The following is a 16,080-nucleotide window of genomic DNA, read 5'->3' as shown; positions in this document are numbered from 1 at the left end:
TTTTTGAATCAAATGAATGTCAAATGCATTCAACGAAGCTAATTGAGTCAAATGAAAGTCAAACACTTTCAACAAAGCTAATTAAGTCAAATGAAACTAAAACACATTCAAACGAAGCTTTTTGAATCAAATGAAAGTCAATTCCATTCCGCAATGCTAATTGAGTCAAATGAAAGTCAAACACATTCCACAAAGCTAATTGAGTCAAATGAAAGTTAAACTCTTTCAACAAAGCTTTTAGAATCAAATGAATGTCTATTGCATTCCTCAATGCTAATTGAGTCAAATGAAAGTCAAACACATTCAAACAAAGCTTTTTGAATCAAATGAAAGTCAAATGCATTCCACAATGCTAATTGTGTCAAATGAAAGTTAAACACATTCAACAAAGTTAATTGAGTCAAATGAAAGTCAAACACATTCAAACAAAGCTTTTTGAATCAAATGAATGTCAATTGCATTCCTCAATGCTAATTGAGTCAAATGATAGTCTAACGCACTCAAAAATGCTTTTTGAATCAAATGATAGTCAAATGCATTCAACAAAGCTAATTGAGTCAAATGAAAGTAAAACACTTTCAACAAAGCTTTTAGAATCAAATGAAAGTCAAATACATTCAAACAAAGCTTTTTGAATCAAATGAAAGTCAATTGCATTCCACAATGCTAATTGGGTCAAATGAAAGTCAAACATATTCCACAAAGCTAATTGAGTCAAATGAAAGTTAAACAATTTCAACAAAGCTTTTAGAATCAAATGAAAGTCAAAAACATACAAACAAAGCTTTTTGAATCAAATGAAAGTCAATTGCATTCCACAATGCTAATTGAGTCAAATGAAAGTCAAATACATTCTACAAAGCTAATTGAGTCAAATGAAAGTCAAACACATTCAACAAAGCTAATTGAGTCAAATGAAAGTCAAACACATTCAAACAAAGCTTTTTGTATCAAATGAAAGTCAATTGCATTCCTCAATTTTAATTGAGTCAAATGAAAGTCAAACACATTCAAAAATGCTTTTTGAATCAAATGATAGTCAAATGCATTCAACAAAAGCTAATTAAGTCAAATGAAAGTCAAACACATTCTACAAAGCTAATTGAGTCAGATGAAAGTCAAACACTTTCAACAAAGCTTTTAGAATCAAATGAAAGTCAAATACATTCAAGCAAAGCTTTTTCAATCAAATTAAAGTCAATTGCATTCCACAATGCTAATTGAGTAAAATGATAGTCAAACACTTTCAACAAAGCTAATTGAGTCAAATGAAAGTCAAACACATTCTAACAAAGCGTTTTGAATCAAATGAAAGTCAAATGCATTCAACAAAACTAATCGAGTCAAATGAATGTCAAGCACTTTCAACAAAGCTTTAAGAATCAAATGAAAGTTAAATACATTCAAACAAAGCTTTTTGAATCAAATTAAAATCAAATGCATTCCACAATGCTAATTGAGTAAAATGAAAGTCAAACACATTCAAAAATGCTTTTTTAATCAAATGAAAGTCAAATGCATTCAACAAAGCTAATTGAGTCAAATGAATGTCAAACACATTCTAATAAAGCTTTTTGAATCAAATGAATGTCAAATGCATTCAACGAAGCTAATTGAGTCAAATGAAAGTCAAACACTTTCAACAAAGCTAATTAAGTCAAATGAAACTAAAACACATTCAAACGAAGCTTTTTGAATCAAATGAAAGTCAATTCCATTCCGCAATGCTAATTGAGTCAAATGAAAGTCAAACACATTCCACAAAGCTAATTGAGTCAAATGAAAGTTAAACTCTTTCAACAAAGCTTTTAGAATCAAATGAATGTCTATTGCATTCCTCAATGCTAATTGAGTCAAATGAAAGTCAAACACATTCAAACAAAGCTTTTTGAATCAAATGAAAGTCAAATGCATTCCACAATGCTAATTGTGTCAAATGAAAGTTAAACACATTCAACAAAGTTAATTGAGTCAAATGAAAGTCAAACACATTCAAACAAAGCTTTTTGAATCAAATGAATGTCAATTGCATTCCTCAATGCTAATTGAGTCAAATGATAGTCTAACGCACTCAAAAATGCTTTTTGAATCAAATGATAGTCAAATGCATTCAACAAAGCTAATTGAGTCAAATGAAAGTCAAAAACATTCTACAAAGCTAATTGAGTCAAATGAAAGTCAAACACTTTCAACAAAGCTTTTAAAATCAAATGAAAGTCAAATACATTCAAGCAAAGCTTTTTCAATCAAATGAAAGTCAATTGCATTCCACAATGCTAATTGAGTAAAATGAAAGTCAAACACTTTCAACAAAGCTAATGGAGTCAAATGAAAGTCAAACACATTCAAACAAAGCTTTTTGAATCAAATGAAAGTCAATTGCATTCCACAATGCTAATTTAGTAAAATGAAAGTCAAACACTTTCAACAAAGCTAATTGAGTCAAATGAAAGTCAAACACATTCTAACAAAGCGTTTTGAATCAAATTAAAGTCAAATGCATTCAACAAAGCTAATCGAGTCAAATGAATGTGAAACACTTTCAACAAAGCTTTTAGAATCAAATGAAAGTCAAATACATTCAAACAAAGCTTTTTGAATCAAATGAAAGGCAATTGCAGTCCACAATGCTAATTGAGTCAAATGAAAGTCAAACACATTCAAGAAAGCTCATTGAGTCAAATGAAAGTCAAACACATTAAAAAAAGCTTTTTGAATCAAATGAAAGTCAAATGCATTCAACAAAGCTAATTAATTCAAATGAAAGTCAAACACATTCAACAAAGCTAATTGAGTCAAATGAAAGTCAAACACACTCAAACAAAGCTTTTTGAATCAAATGAATGTCAAATGCATTCCACAATGCTAATTGAGTCAAATGAAAGTCAAACACATTCAACAAAGTTAATTGAGTCAAATGAAAGTCAAACACATTCAAACAAAGCTTTTTGTATTAAATGAAAGTCAATTGCATTCCTCAATGCTAATTGAGTCAAATGAAAGTCAAACACATTCAAAAATGCTTTTTGAATCAAATGATAGTGAAATGCATTCAACAAAAGCTAATTAAGTCAAATGAAAGTCAAACACATTCTACAAAGCTAATTGAGTCAAATGAAAGTCAAACACTTTCAACAAAGCTTTTAGAATCAAATGAAAGTCAAATACATTCAAGCAAAGCTTTTTCAATCAAATGAAAGTCAATTGCATTCCACAATGCTAATTGAGTAAAATGAAAGTCAAACACTTTCAACAAAGCTAATTGAGTCAAATGAAAGTCAAACACATTCTAACAAAGCGTTTTGAATCAAATGAAAGTCAAATGCATTCAACAAAACTAATCGAGTCAAATGAATGTCAAACACTTTCAACAAAGCTTTAAGAATCAAATAAAAGTCAAATACATTCAAACAAAGCTTTTTGAATCAAATTAAAATCAAATGCATTCCACAATGCTAATTGAGTAAAATGAAAGTCAAACACATTCAAAAATGCTTTTTTAATCAAATGAAAGTCAAATGCATTCAACAAAGCTAATTTAGTCAAATGAAAGTCAAATACATTCAACAAAGCTAATTGATTCAAATGAATGTCAAACACATTCTAATAAAGCTTTTTGAGTCAAATGAATGTCAATTGCATTCAACGAAGCTAATTGAGTCAAATGAAAATCAAACACTTTCAACAAAGCTAATTGAGTCAAATGAAAGTCAAACACATTCAAACGAAGCTTTTTAAATCAAATGAAAGTCAATTGCATTCCGCAATGCTAATTTAGTCAAATGAAAGTCAAACACATTCCACAAAGCTAATTGAGTCAAATGAAAGTCAAACACTTTCAACAAAGCTTTTAGAATCAAATGAAAGTCTATTGCATTCCTCAATGCTAATTGAGTCAAATGAAAGTCAAATACATTCTACAAAGCTAATTCAGTAAAATGAAAGTCAAACACATTCAACAAAGTTAATTGAGTCAAATGAAAATCAAACACATTCAAACAAAGCTGTTTGAATCAAATGAAATTCAATTGCATTCCTCAATGCTAATTCAGTCAAATGAAAGTCAAACCCATTAAAAAATGCTTTTTGAATTAAATGATAGTCAAATACATTCAACAAAGCTAATTGAGTCAAATGAAAGTCAAACACATTCTACAAAAGCTAATTGATTCAAATGAAAGTCAAACACATTCTAATAAAGATTTTTGAATCAAATGAAAATCAAATGCATTCAACGAAGTTAATTGAGTCAAATGAATGTTTAACACTTTCAACAAAACTTTTTGAATCAAATGAAAGTCAAATACATTCAAACAAAACTTTTTGAATCAAATTAAAATCAAATGCATTCCACCATGCTAATTGAGTAAAATGAAAGTCAAACACATTCAAAAATGCTTTTTTAATCAAATGGAAGTCAAATACAATCAACAAATCTAATTGAGTCAAATGAAAGTCAAACACATTCAACAAAGCTAATTGATTCAAATGAATGTCAAATACATTCTAATAAAGCTTTTTGAATCAAATGAATGTCAAATGCATTCAACGAAGCTAATTGAGTCAAATGAAAGTCAAACACTTTCAACAAAGCTAATTGAGTCAAATGAAAGTCAAACACATTCAAACGAAGCTTTTTGAATCAAATGAAAGTCAATTGCATTCCGCAATGCTAATTTAGTCAAATGAAAGTCAAACACATTCCACAAAGCTACTTGAGTCAAATGAAAGTCAAACACTTTCAACAAAGCTTTTAGAATCAAATGAAAGTCTATTGCATTCCTCATTGCTAATTGAGTCAAATGAAAGTCAAATACATTCTACAAAACTAATTCAGTTAAATGAAAGTCAAACACATTCAACAAAGCTAATTGAGTCAAAGGAAAGTCAAACACATTCAAACAAAGCTTTTTGAATCAAATGAAAGTCAAATGCATTCCACAATGCTAATTTAGTCAAATGAAAGTCAAACACATTCAACAAAGTTAATTGAGTCAAATGAAAGTCAAACACATTCAAACAAAGCTTTTTGAATCAAATGAAAGTCAATTGCATTCCTCAATGCTAATTGAGTCAAATGAAAGTTGTTGTTTCAATGAATACTACAAGAAGGGGGGGTTGAATTGTAGTATAAGAGTTTAGCCAAACTCTTTGCGGAATTAAAATTAAGCTAGCTAAAGGAACTGAGAGATTAACTGAAGGAACTAAAGAATGCAAGAGAGATTTTACGTGGAAAACTCCTTGGCCCTAACAAGGAGAAAAACCACGACCACTTGGGATTTTGGGAAAAGAATCTTCACTAGAATAGGGCAAATGATCCTATTACAAGCTAAAGACTCAAACTCAAGTTCCTCTACGAACTTGAGACCCTGAGGAACAAGTCACCCAACTTGTTACTCTTCTCTTCTCTTTCTCTCTTCTCACTTCTCTGTTCGCTCTTCTCTTTCTCTTCTCTTTCTCTTCTCTTTCTCTTCTCTCTCTCTCTTCTCTTTCTCTTCTCTTTCTCATACACAAATGTTCACTCGAACTTCCCCATTCCCCAATTACAACTCGAAAGAAAAACAAACTCTAGTATAAGAACATTAAGAACACTCTAAACAACTTATGTGGAATTGGACGCTTGACTCAATTAAAAGCTTGAAAACTTATGTGAGCAAGGACAAGTTTTTCCAACAGAAATCAAGAGCTATTTATAGATCACAAAACGCCTTGGAAAAACTTCATTGTGCTGCAAACCCATTACGCCACTACTCATGCCCACTAAGAAGATCATGTCCCTTAATTTAAGGAACCATGAACTCCTCATTTTTGCAGAACCACGACTTGAAGAAGAACGTGGGAGAGTAGGCCGCAAGTTTTGGAAAACATGGCGATTTTATTTTTTCAGAAGATATTTTCGAAAATAAGAAAATAAAATAAAATCTTTTTGCACAAGATATTTTCGAAATTCAGAAAGAAATAAAATCCCTTTCAAAAGATAAACGTTTTAGAAAGCAACCGTTTTCCTAAAAACTAGCATGCACAATTTTATCTTCTTAGACCAATTCCACACAGATTTTTCGAGTGCCATTTAATATCTTATACTTACATAAATCCTAAAATATAAAAATATATTTAGTCTTCATGTTTCTCTGATGAAGCTTCTACTCCGAGGCTTCTGTTCCTTGGAAGGAACTTCTCTTCTCTGGTGATGCTTCTTCTCTGAAGCTTCTGTTCCTGAGGGAACCTTCTCTTCTCCAGTCTTCATTTCTGAAGCGCCAGTTCCTGTGAGGGAACTCTTCTTTTTGGATAGCTTCGTTTCTGGCTTTCCTGTTCCTCATGGTATCTTTGCTCGACACTTAATTCTCCTAGTCTTTGCACTGATCACACACTCAAACAATCAAGCCTTTATTAGTATGTAAGTAAGTAAGGTTGTGTCATCATCAAAATCATTAAGTCCAACAATATTCCCCCTTTTTGATGATGACAAACAATCCAAACTTACTTACAAGGAAACAAAGATAATCCATCCTGAACTAAAGAAGGAAAATGCAAAAATATAATGCAATGCAAAAAGGGAACTACTTAATAAAAATAAAGACAGAAAACAAAAAGAAGAAAAATTGCAAAAATGGAAAAACTTGTATTTACATATACCTGCCTGTAGAGATGTAGGCTTGCTGAGAAGACTTCGAACAGAGACCCATAGAATGATTAAGTTTCCTTGGATAGTTTGCATCTTTTCCCCCTTTTGGCATTATCAAAAACCAACCTACAAGCATAGTATACCATAACACAGCACCATCAAGTGGTCTAGTGTTAAGACAAGAAGCATGCATATATAGAGAAAACATTCACAAAGCATATAGTCAAAAGCAGTATAGACATTCATCATCCAAAACCGATTTAAAAACATCGGCCAATGTACCAAATTTGCAAGTTTACCAAAAGAAAATAAAGTGCCCAAAATATTACAGACCAAGGTTAGAAATTGTTTCCCAAAAACAGATAAAAACAGAGTTCAATCAACATAAAAGGCTGCAAGGAAAAGGAGGTTAGGAAGCAGTGCTCTGGTCTTCATCTTCAGCAAGTTCCTCAAGCTTCTTGCTGATTTGAGACACAATGTCCTTCACTGTGGACAGTCTCCCCTGTTCTGAGCTTTTGACCAGTTTCTTCAGATCAGCATCAAGAGTGAGCACACTCTTCTTTAGTTCCTCCATCTTCACCGTTGATTGCTCTTGTTCCTTCAGCACCTTCTGGAGCATCTCCTTCATATCTTCGCTGGGAACCTTCGGTGGGGAACTAAATGCTGCAAAACCTGTTCCTGCAGATGCATATTTGCCTGAAGTAGGAGAGGGAGAAACTTTCTGCAGTTCCTCCTGGGCCTCAGAGATATCAATGCATATTGGTGCTGGGGTCTCCTTTTTCTTCATCAACCTCAAACTCTTCCTCTTCTTCCTTACCCCTGTCTCTTCCCCCTGCTTTTCCTCTTCCTCCTCTTGTTCCTGTAGCTCCTGAATAACACCCTCAACCACACCAGTAACCCTCTCATCTTCCCCCTCAGATGGTGCACTCACTTCCTTAGGTCTTTTCTCCTTTTCCTCCTGCACAACTTCAAAACACCCACCTACAACCCTTAACTTATGGTTTTCAAGGAATATAGGCTGTATGTACTCAGTGTTTTTGAGAGGCAGGGGTTCAACATCAGTTAGAGAAATACCAAAGCTTTCAAAGACATAGGTAAGGAGGTTACCATATCCTACCTTCCAACCCTTAGGAACACAGTGGGTGAGGTGTTGGATCATGATAGAGGGAAAGTTGATTTGGATCTTTTTGGCTAGGCAATAAATTAAGACAGAGTCAAGCTTGTTGGCACTGTCTCTCTTTTGAGAACGAGGGATAATGTCATTGTACACGAATTTTAACAGGATTTTGTCAAGAGGGGTTAGGTCATTGTGGTTTATGTAGGTTTCCTCTGGGTCACCTCCTAAAAACTCCACAATCTCATCTATATTAGCATCAGGAAGAGGGTTTCTTATCACATTGTTCTTGAAATAGATATCATAACCAGTATTGGGAACATCAAACAACTCAGCCAAGTACATCGCATCAAATTCAATGTTTTTCTTAAGCACACAACAATGAATCACACCTTTAGAATATTTAAAGCTTTTACAGAAATCCTTCATAGCATCAACATACAAACTCCGATTGAAACATTCACCCAACAAATTTACCCAATTTTGGGCCTCAAACAAATCTAGCAATTCATACAACTTAACAGACCTACACCAAGGTAAATTGAGTACCAAACCTGTTACAAAGTGCTCACTGCTTTTCTCCAACTTTTTCATGGACGCTGGTTTGTCTCGATAGTTGATACCCATCTCCGGAATGTTCTCGATTTCTTCTTGCATGTCATCAGCTTTCCTCTTGCGAGAAGTATTAGATTCAGTGGGGAACTCATGCTTGGAGGCTTCGAGATTTTGGGTTTCCGGAATAATTTCCATGGTGATTTCTGGAACAAGGTTTGTGTTTGCTTCGGCTTCAACTTGGGTTTTTGGTGAGACAGACATTGGTGAGAAATTTTGATCGGAGTGATGAGAGAGAAGGTAATTTTGTGAGGTGTAATTTTTGGTGAGGCTGACATGTTTTTATGGTGGAGGTAACTTGGGGGAGTGAATAAGTGAGGTGTCGTTTGGGAGGTGAGGTGAATTTAGTTGATTTGACACTCCTATTTATTGCTTAGGGAAACGTAAACCGTGTTTCAAGAGAGTAATGGATGTGGGCAACTTTTGAACAAAAGATAATGATGAATTTTGATATATTCATCCGAATTTTGTGTTTAGATAAAAAATTTGAATTTTGAAGATCAGATAAACACAACAATTTTATCTTTTGAATTCAATGAAATTGCTTGCAAATACAACTTGATACACGGAACAATTCAATAAGGCTCATGCAATCAATTTTGGACTTCTAATATCTATGACTTTCAAATTTACATGCCCATTAGTAAATGTTACTCCTGCTCACAACTTGCCTTAACTATGTAATTAAACATATAACACTTGTGCACAGTATACAATAGTTTAAGCACGTCAGTTTGAGTTTCATACCTGAGGGAACTTGATGCATTTCTCTTAGTATAACTTAATCATCCCAAGTTCCATTCTCATCTTCTCATGCCTTTCTCTATTCAAGGGCTTAGTTAATATATCTGCAATTTGATTGTCAGTTTGGCAGAAATCTAACTTAATTAAACCCTTTTCAACATTATCCTTAAGGAAATGATGCCTTATATGAATATGCTTGACTCTTGAATGATGGACTGGATCTTTAGATATGCAAATTGCACTAGTGTTATCACAATAGATAGTAATGCAATTAAATTTAATACCAAAGTCACGCAACTGTTGTTTGATCCAAAGGACTTGAGAGCAACAAGCAGCTGCTGCTACATACTCAGCCTCTGCAGTAGACAATGCAACAGTATTTTGTTTCTTGGAACCCCAAGAAACTAGACAAGAGCCAAGGAACTGAACCATACCTGAGGTGCTTTTCCTGTTGACTAAGTCACCAGCATAGTCAGCATCAGTAAATCCTCTAAGCATAAAGTCATCACTTCTAGGATAGAACAGACACAGGTTATCTGTTCCTTTGAGGTATCTCAAAATTCTCTTAACAACCGTTATATGAGATTCCTTAGGGTTAGACTGAAATCTAGCACACAATCCAACACTAAAAGAGATGTCAGGCCTACTGGCTGTTAGATATAGCAATGAACCAATCATACCTCTATAAGTCGTTTGATCCACACTTGTTCCTTGTGGATCATCATCAAGTCTCGTTGCTGTTCCCATAGGTGTGTGATTTGTCTTGACATTCTCCATGTTGTACTTCTTCAGAAGTTCCTTGATGTACTTCTGCTGGTGAATCATTATTCCTTCTGCTGTTTGCTTTATTTGGAGTCCAAGGAAGAAATTTAGTTCACCCATCATGCTCATCTCAAATTCACCACCCATTAGCTCAGCAAAGTACTTGCACAAACCATTGTTAGTAGCACCAAATATAATATCATCAACATAAATCTGTACTACCAACAAATCAGTTCCTCTAGATTTAAGAAAAAGGGTTTTATCAACCTTTCCTCTTTTGAAATCATTTTTTAGGAGGAACTTTGAGAGCCTTTCATACCAGGCTCTTGGTGCTTGCTTAAGCCCATAAAGAGCTTTATCAAGCTTGAAGACATGATTTGGAAACTTAGGATTTTCGAAACCTGGAGGTTGTTCTACGAACACCTCCTCATTTAAGTAACCATTTAGAAAAGCACATTTCACATCCATTTGATAGAGTTTGAAACCCAAAAAAGAAGCAAAAGCTACTAGGATTCTAATAGCTTCTAATCTAGCTACTGGAGCAAAGGTTTCATCGAAATCAATACCTTCCTGTTGGTTATAGCCTTTCACAACCAACCTTGCCTTGTTTCTTACAATGGTACCATGCTCATCCAGCTTGTTCCTGAACACCCACTTGAGCCCAATGATCTTCTTTTCCTTAGGCTTTGGCTCAAGGTGCCAGACTTTGTTCCTTTCAAACTCATTTAGTTCCTCTTGCATGGCTACTATCCAGTCAGCATCTCCCAAGGCTTCTTGATGATTTCGAGGCTCTAGGATGGATAGAAATGCTTGGAACGCACAAAAGTTCCTCATTTGTGATCTGGTTTGAGTTCCTTTCCAAATGTCACTGATTATGAGATCAGTAGGATGGGAACCTCTATACCTGAATGGCTTGGGATGAAATTCCCTTGCTGGAACTCCAATTTGAGGAGCTTCTTGTCCTGTTCCCTCTGCTTGTTCCTCTTCAGCTTGTTCCTCATTCACCTGTTCATCTTGGTGAGGAACGTCTTCATTCTCTTGAGGTTCTTCTTCTGCTGCAGGATGCTTTTCTTTGGCTTGCTTTTGATCTTCTTCTTCATCTTTGTCTCTGATCAATCCTATTTCAAAATCATTATCTTCTTCCTGTTCCTGTACACTCACAAACTGATTAACTTCATCAAATATTATGTGAATGCTTTCCTCAACACACATTGAGTTCTTATTGTAAACTCTATAAGCTTTGCTATCAGAGGCATATCCAAGAAATATAGCCTCTTCACTTCTCTCATCAAATTTGCCTAGATTTTTCTTACCATTATTATGTACAAAGCACTTACAACCAAAGGCCCTAAGATGAGATATGTTTGGTTTCCTTCCCCTGAAAAGTTCATAGGGAGTCTTGTTGATGATGCTTCTGATTGTTACTCTGTTAAGAATGTAACATGCTGTATTCACGGCTTCAGCCCAGAAGTTCCTTGGCAATCCACTTGCAATCAGCATGGTTCTAGCCATTTCCTCAAGGGTTCGATTCTTCCTTTCCACGACCCCATTCTGTTGGGGGGTTCTTGGAGCTGAGAAGTTATGGTTCATGCCATTTTCCCTGCAAAACTCATCGAATCTTGAGTTCTCAAATTCAGTTCCGTGATTTGATCTGAGATGGACTAGTGAGTAACCACTGATTTTCTGTATTTTCTTAGCAAAAGCAACAAACTCGTCGAAAGTTTCATCTTTACTTGCAAGGAAAATAACCCAAGTGAATCTGGAATAATCATCAACAATAACCAAAACATATTTCTTGCCACTCCTGCTTTGAATTCTCATGGGACCACACAAGTCCATATGGATTAGTTCCAAAGGCTTTGTAGTGCTCACCATTTTCTTCAATTTAAAAGATGAACGAACATGCTTGCCTTTCACACATGCATCACAAACTTTATTCTGTAGGAACTTGATAATAGGAAGTCCCACAACCAAGTCCCTTGACCTTAGTTTGTTAAGTAATGAAAAGCTAGCATGTCCAAAACGTTTATGCCATAGCAGGGGATCATCTTCAACAACACTCAGACATGTAAGGTTGTTCCTTGGGATTAAGTTGAGGTCTACAGTATATGTATTCCCTCTTCTTGTTCCTTCTAGAACAACCTTTCCTGATTTGTTGTTGATGATGTTACAAGAATCAGAAGTAAAGCTTACAGAGTTTCCCTTATCACAAAATTGTGATATACTGAGCAAATTGTGCATTAGGCCCTCGACCAGGAACACATTATCAATGGAATGAGATTTTGATCTTTCAATTTTTCCTTTTCCAATGATCTCGCCCTTCTTATTGTCCCCAAAGGTTACTGTTCCTCCAGGGTAGTCTTCTAGTGAGAGGAATTTTGATTTATCACCTGTCATATGCTTTGAACACCCGCTGTCGAGATACCACGAGTTGTTCCCCCTCACTAGAACCTGCAAGAAAACTAAGCATTAGTATCAGGAACCCAGGTTTCCTTGGGTTCCTTTGACGTGGATGCAATATCAGTTTTCTTGACCCACACTTGTTTTACATTCCTTTTATTAGCCTCTTCTCTATTCCAACATTGACCATAGAGATGTCCAGTCTTACCACAAAAGGTACACATCTTCATGCTAGGAAGCTCAACATATTTCTTTTGTTTACCTTTTCTCTTGGTCATATAACCAAGTCCTTCTGTTCTTTTTCCTTGAGCTTCAGCAATCCATTTGGGTATAACTTTTGGGTCAATACTCCTATCCTTTCTAGCATTCAGTTCATTTTCAAATTGATCTTTTTGATTCCTTAAGGTCGAAAGTTCATTTTTCAGATTTTCAAAATCAACATTGAATTTAAGCAACTGATCACTCGAGGAACTGCTAGAACTGATATCAGAATTTATGAGCTTATACTGAGTTAATTCAACATTCAGAAGAATACTTTCATTCTTGATTCTATCAGCTATCTCTTTTATGTGTTCATACTTAACATTTAGCTCTTGCAATTTGCTTTGGGACTTGGCATAAGCTGTTTCCAACCAAGTGCCATGTTCCTTGCAAACCTTAAGAGCCTTCTCACACTTATTTAGTTTCACACAAGTTTCTCTAAAGAATTCTTCTTCTTCTAGACACAAATCTATTAAGACATCTTTAGAGAGAGTTTTAAGCTGTTTAGGATCAAGAAATACCTCTTTGTGGAGTTCCTTAAGGTTGGCCTTTTCATCATCTGATTTGGCCATCAGACACAGATTGGCTGTCTCCTCTTCTGGTTGGTCATCCTCATCTTCTTCACTGTCAGAATCACCCCAAGCTGCAATCATGGCTTTCCTCATGTCCGACTTTTGAAAGTTTGCTTTGCTGAATTTTTCTCTTCCTTGCTCCTTGCCCTTTCCTTTTCCTTTATCATTTTCCCAGAGAGGACAATCTCTGATAAAGTGATCTGGGGATCCACACTTGTGGCAGCTGTAGTCAGGTTTGGCATTAGAGTTCTTTTTCCCGAAGTTCCTTGAGGTACGGCCTTTCTTGAATATCCTTTTGAACCTTCGAACGATCATGGCAGCTTCATCCTCGTCTACTTCTGAGTCTTCCTCCTCCTCTGCTTTCAGAGCCAACCCCTTGTTCCTCATGGTTTCAGTGTTGACTCCAAGGTGCAACTCGTGGGTCATGAGAGAGCCAGCAAGTTGCTCGATGTTGAACTTGGTGAAGTCCTTAGTTTCCTGTAGGGCTGTCACCTTAGCTCTCCATCTCTCGTCCTGTGGAAGACTTCTGAGAACCTTCCTAACCTGCTCATCTGTAGGAATCTGTCTACCAAGGGAAACTAGCTCATTTATGATGTTAGTAAAACGAGTTAGCATCTCCTGGATGGTTTCCTTAGGTTGCATCTCGAATCTTTCATACTTAGACATAAGTAGATCGATTTTTGAGCGTTTAACCTCATTAGTTCCTTCATGAGTAATCTGCAGCAAATCCCAGATTTCCTTTGCGTTCTTGCACCCCATAACACGATTGTGTTCATGAGGTCCAAGCCCGCAATGGAGCAATTTCACAGCCATAGCATTGATTTCCATTTTGTCAAAATCCTCTTTTTCATATTCAGACATAGGCTTAGGGATTACCTCATTCTGAGCATTTGTTTTGGTGACTTCGAAATCACCAACTTCAATGACCCTCCAAACTTGGTAGTTCTCCGCCTTGATAAAGATCTTCATACGGTTCTTCCAGTAGGTATAGAACTTCCCGTTGAACATAGGAGGTCTCTGAGTTGAGTATCCTTCCTCGAGCTTTTCGTGAGTATTCATTTTCTCCAAGACCTTTCTTCTTCAGGGTTTCCTGATTCTCTTAGAAGTTAGGCTCTGATACCAATTGTTGTTTCAATGAATACTACAAGAAGGGGGGGTTGAATTGTAGTATAAGAGTTTAGCCAAACTCTTTGCGGAATTAAAATTAAGCTAGCTAAAGGAACTGAGAGATTAACTGAAGGAACTAAAGAATGCAAGAGAGATTTTACGTGGAAAACTCCTTGGCCCTAACAAGGAGAAAAACCACGACCACTTGGGATTTTGGGAAAAGAATCTTCACTAGAATAGGGCAAATGATCCTATTACAAGCTAAAGACTCAAACTCAAGTTCCTCTACGAACTTGAGACCCTGAGGAACAAGTCACCCAACTTGTTACTCTTCTCTTCTCTTTCTCTCTTCTCACTTCTCTGTTCGCTCTTCTCTTTCTCTTCTCTTTCTCTTCTCTCTCTCTCTTCTCTTTCTCTTCTCTTTCTCATACACAAATGTTCACTCGAACTTCCCCATTCCCCAATTACAACTCGAAAGAAAAACAAACTCTAGTATAAGAACATTAAGAACACTCTAAACAACTTATGTGGAATTGGACGCTTGACTCAATTAAAAGCTTGAAAACTTATGTGAGCAAGGACAAGTTTTTCCAACAGAAATCAAGAGCTATTTATAGATCACAAAACGCCTTGGAAAAACTTCATTGTGCTGCAAACCCATTACGCCACTACTCATGCCCACTAAGAAGATCATGTCCCTTAATTTAAGGAACCATGAACTCCTCATTTTTGCAGAACCACGACTTGAAGAAGAACGTGGGAGAGTAGGCCGCAAGTTTTGGAAAACATGGCGATTTTATTTTTTCAGAAGATATTTTCGAAAATAAGAAAATAAAATAAAATCTTTTTGCACAAGATATTTTCGAAATTCAGAAAGAAATAAAATCCCTTTCAAAAGATAAACGTTTTAGAAAGCAACCGTTTTCCTAAAAACTAGCATGCACAATTTTATCTTCTTAGACCAATTCCACACAGATTTTTCGAGTGCCATTTAATATCTTATACTTACATAAATCCTAAAATATAAAAATATATTTAGTCTTCATGTTTCTCTGATGAAGCTTCTACTCCGAGGCTTCTGTTCCTTGGAAGGAACTTCTCTTCTCTGGTGATGCTTCTTCTCTGAAGCTTCTGTTCCTGAGGGAACCTTCTCTTCTCCAGTCTTCATTTCTGAAGCGCCAGTTCCTGTGAGGGAACTCTTCTTTTTGGATAGCTTCGTTTCTGGCTTTCCTGTTCCTCATGGTATCTTTGCTCGACACTTAATTCTCCTAGTCTTTGCACTGATCACACACTCAAACAATCAAGCCTTTATTAGTATGTAAGTAAGTAAGGTTGTGTCATCATCAAAATCATTAAGTCCAACAAAAGTCAAACACATTCAAAAATGCTTTTTGAATCAAATGATAGTCAAATGCATTCAACAAAGCTAATTGAGTCAAATGAAAGTCAAACACATTCTACAAAGCTAATTGAGTCAAATGAAAGTCAAACACTTTCAACAAAGCTTTTAGAATCAAATGAAAGTCAAATACATTCAAGCAAAGCTTTTTCAATCAAATGAAAGTCAATTGCATTCAACAATGCTAATTGAGTAAAATGAAAGTCAAACACTTTCAACAAAGCTAATTGAGTCAAATGAAAGTCAAACACATTCTAACAAAGCGTTTTGAATCAAATTAAAGTCAAATGCATTTAACAAAGCTAATCGAGTCAAATGAATGTCAAACACTTTCGACAAAGCTTTTAAAATCAAATGAAAGTCAAATACATTCAAACAAAGCTTTTTGAATCAAATGAAAGTCAATTGCAGTCCACAATGCTAATTGAGTCAAATGAAAGTCAAACACATTCAACAAAGCTCATTGAGTCAAATGAAAGTCAAA

The sequence above is a fragment of the Chenopodium album genome, chromosome 21 (assembly GCF_948465745.1).
Source record: "Chenopodium album chromosome 21, dcCheAlbu1.1, whole genome shotgun sequence".
Classification (NCBI taxonomy): Eukaryota; Viridiplantae; Streptophyta; class Magnoliopsida; order Caryophyllales; family Amaranthaceae; genus Chenopodium; species Chenopodium album.
This window is presented reverse-complemented; position numbering follows the sequence as displayed.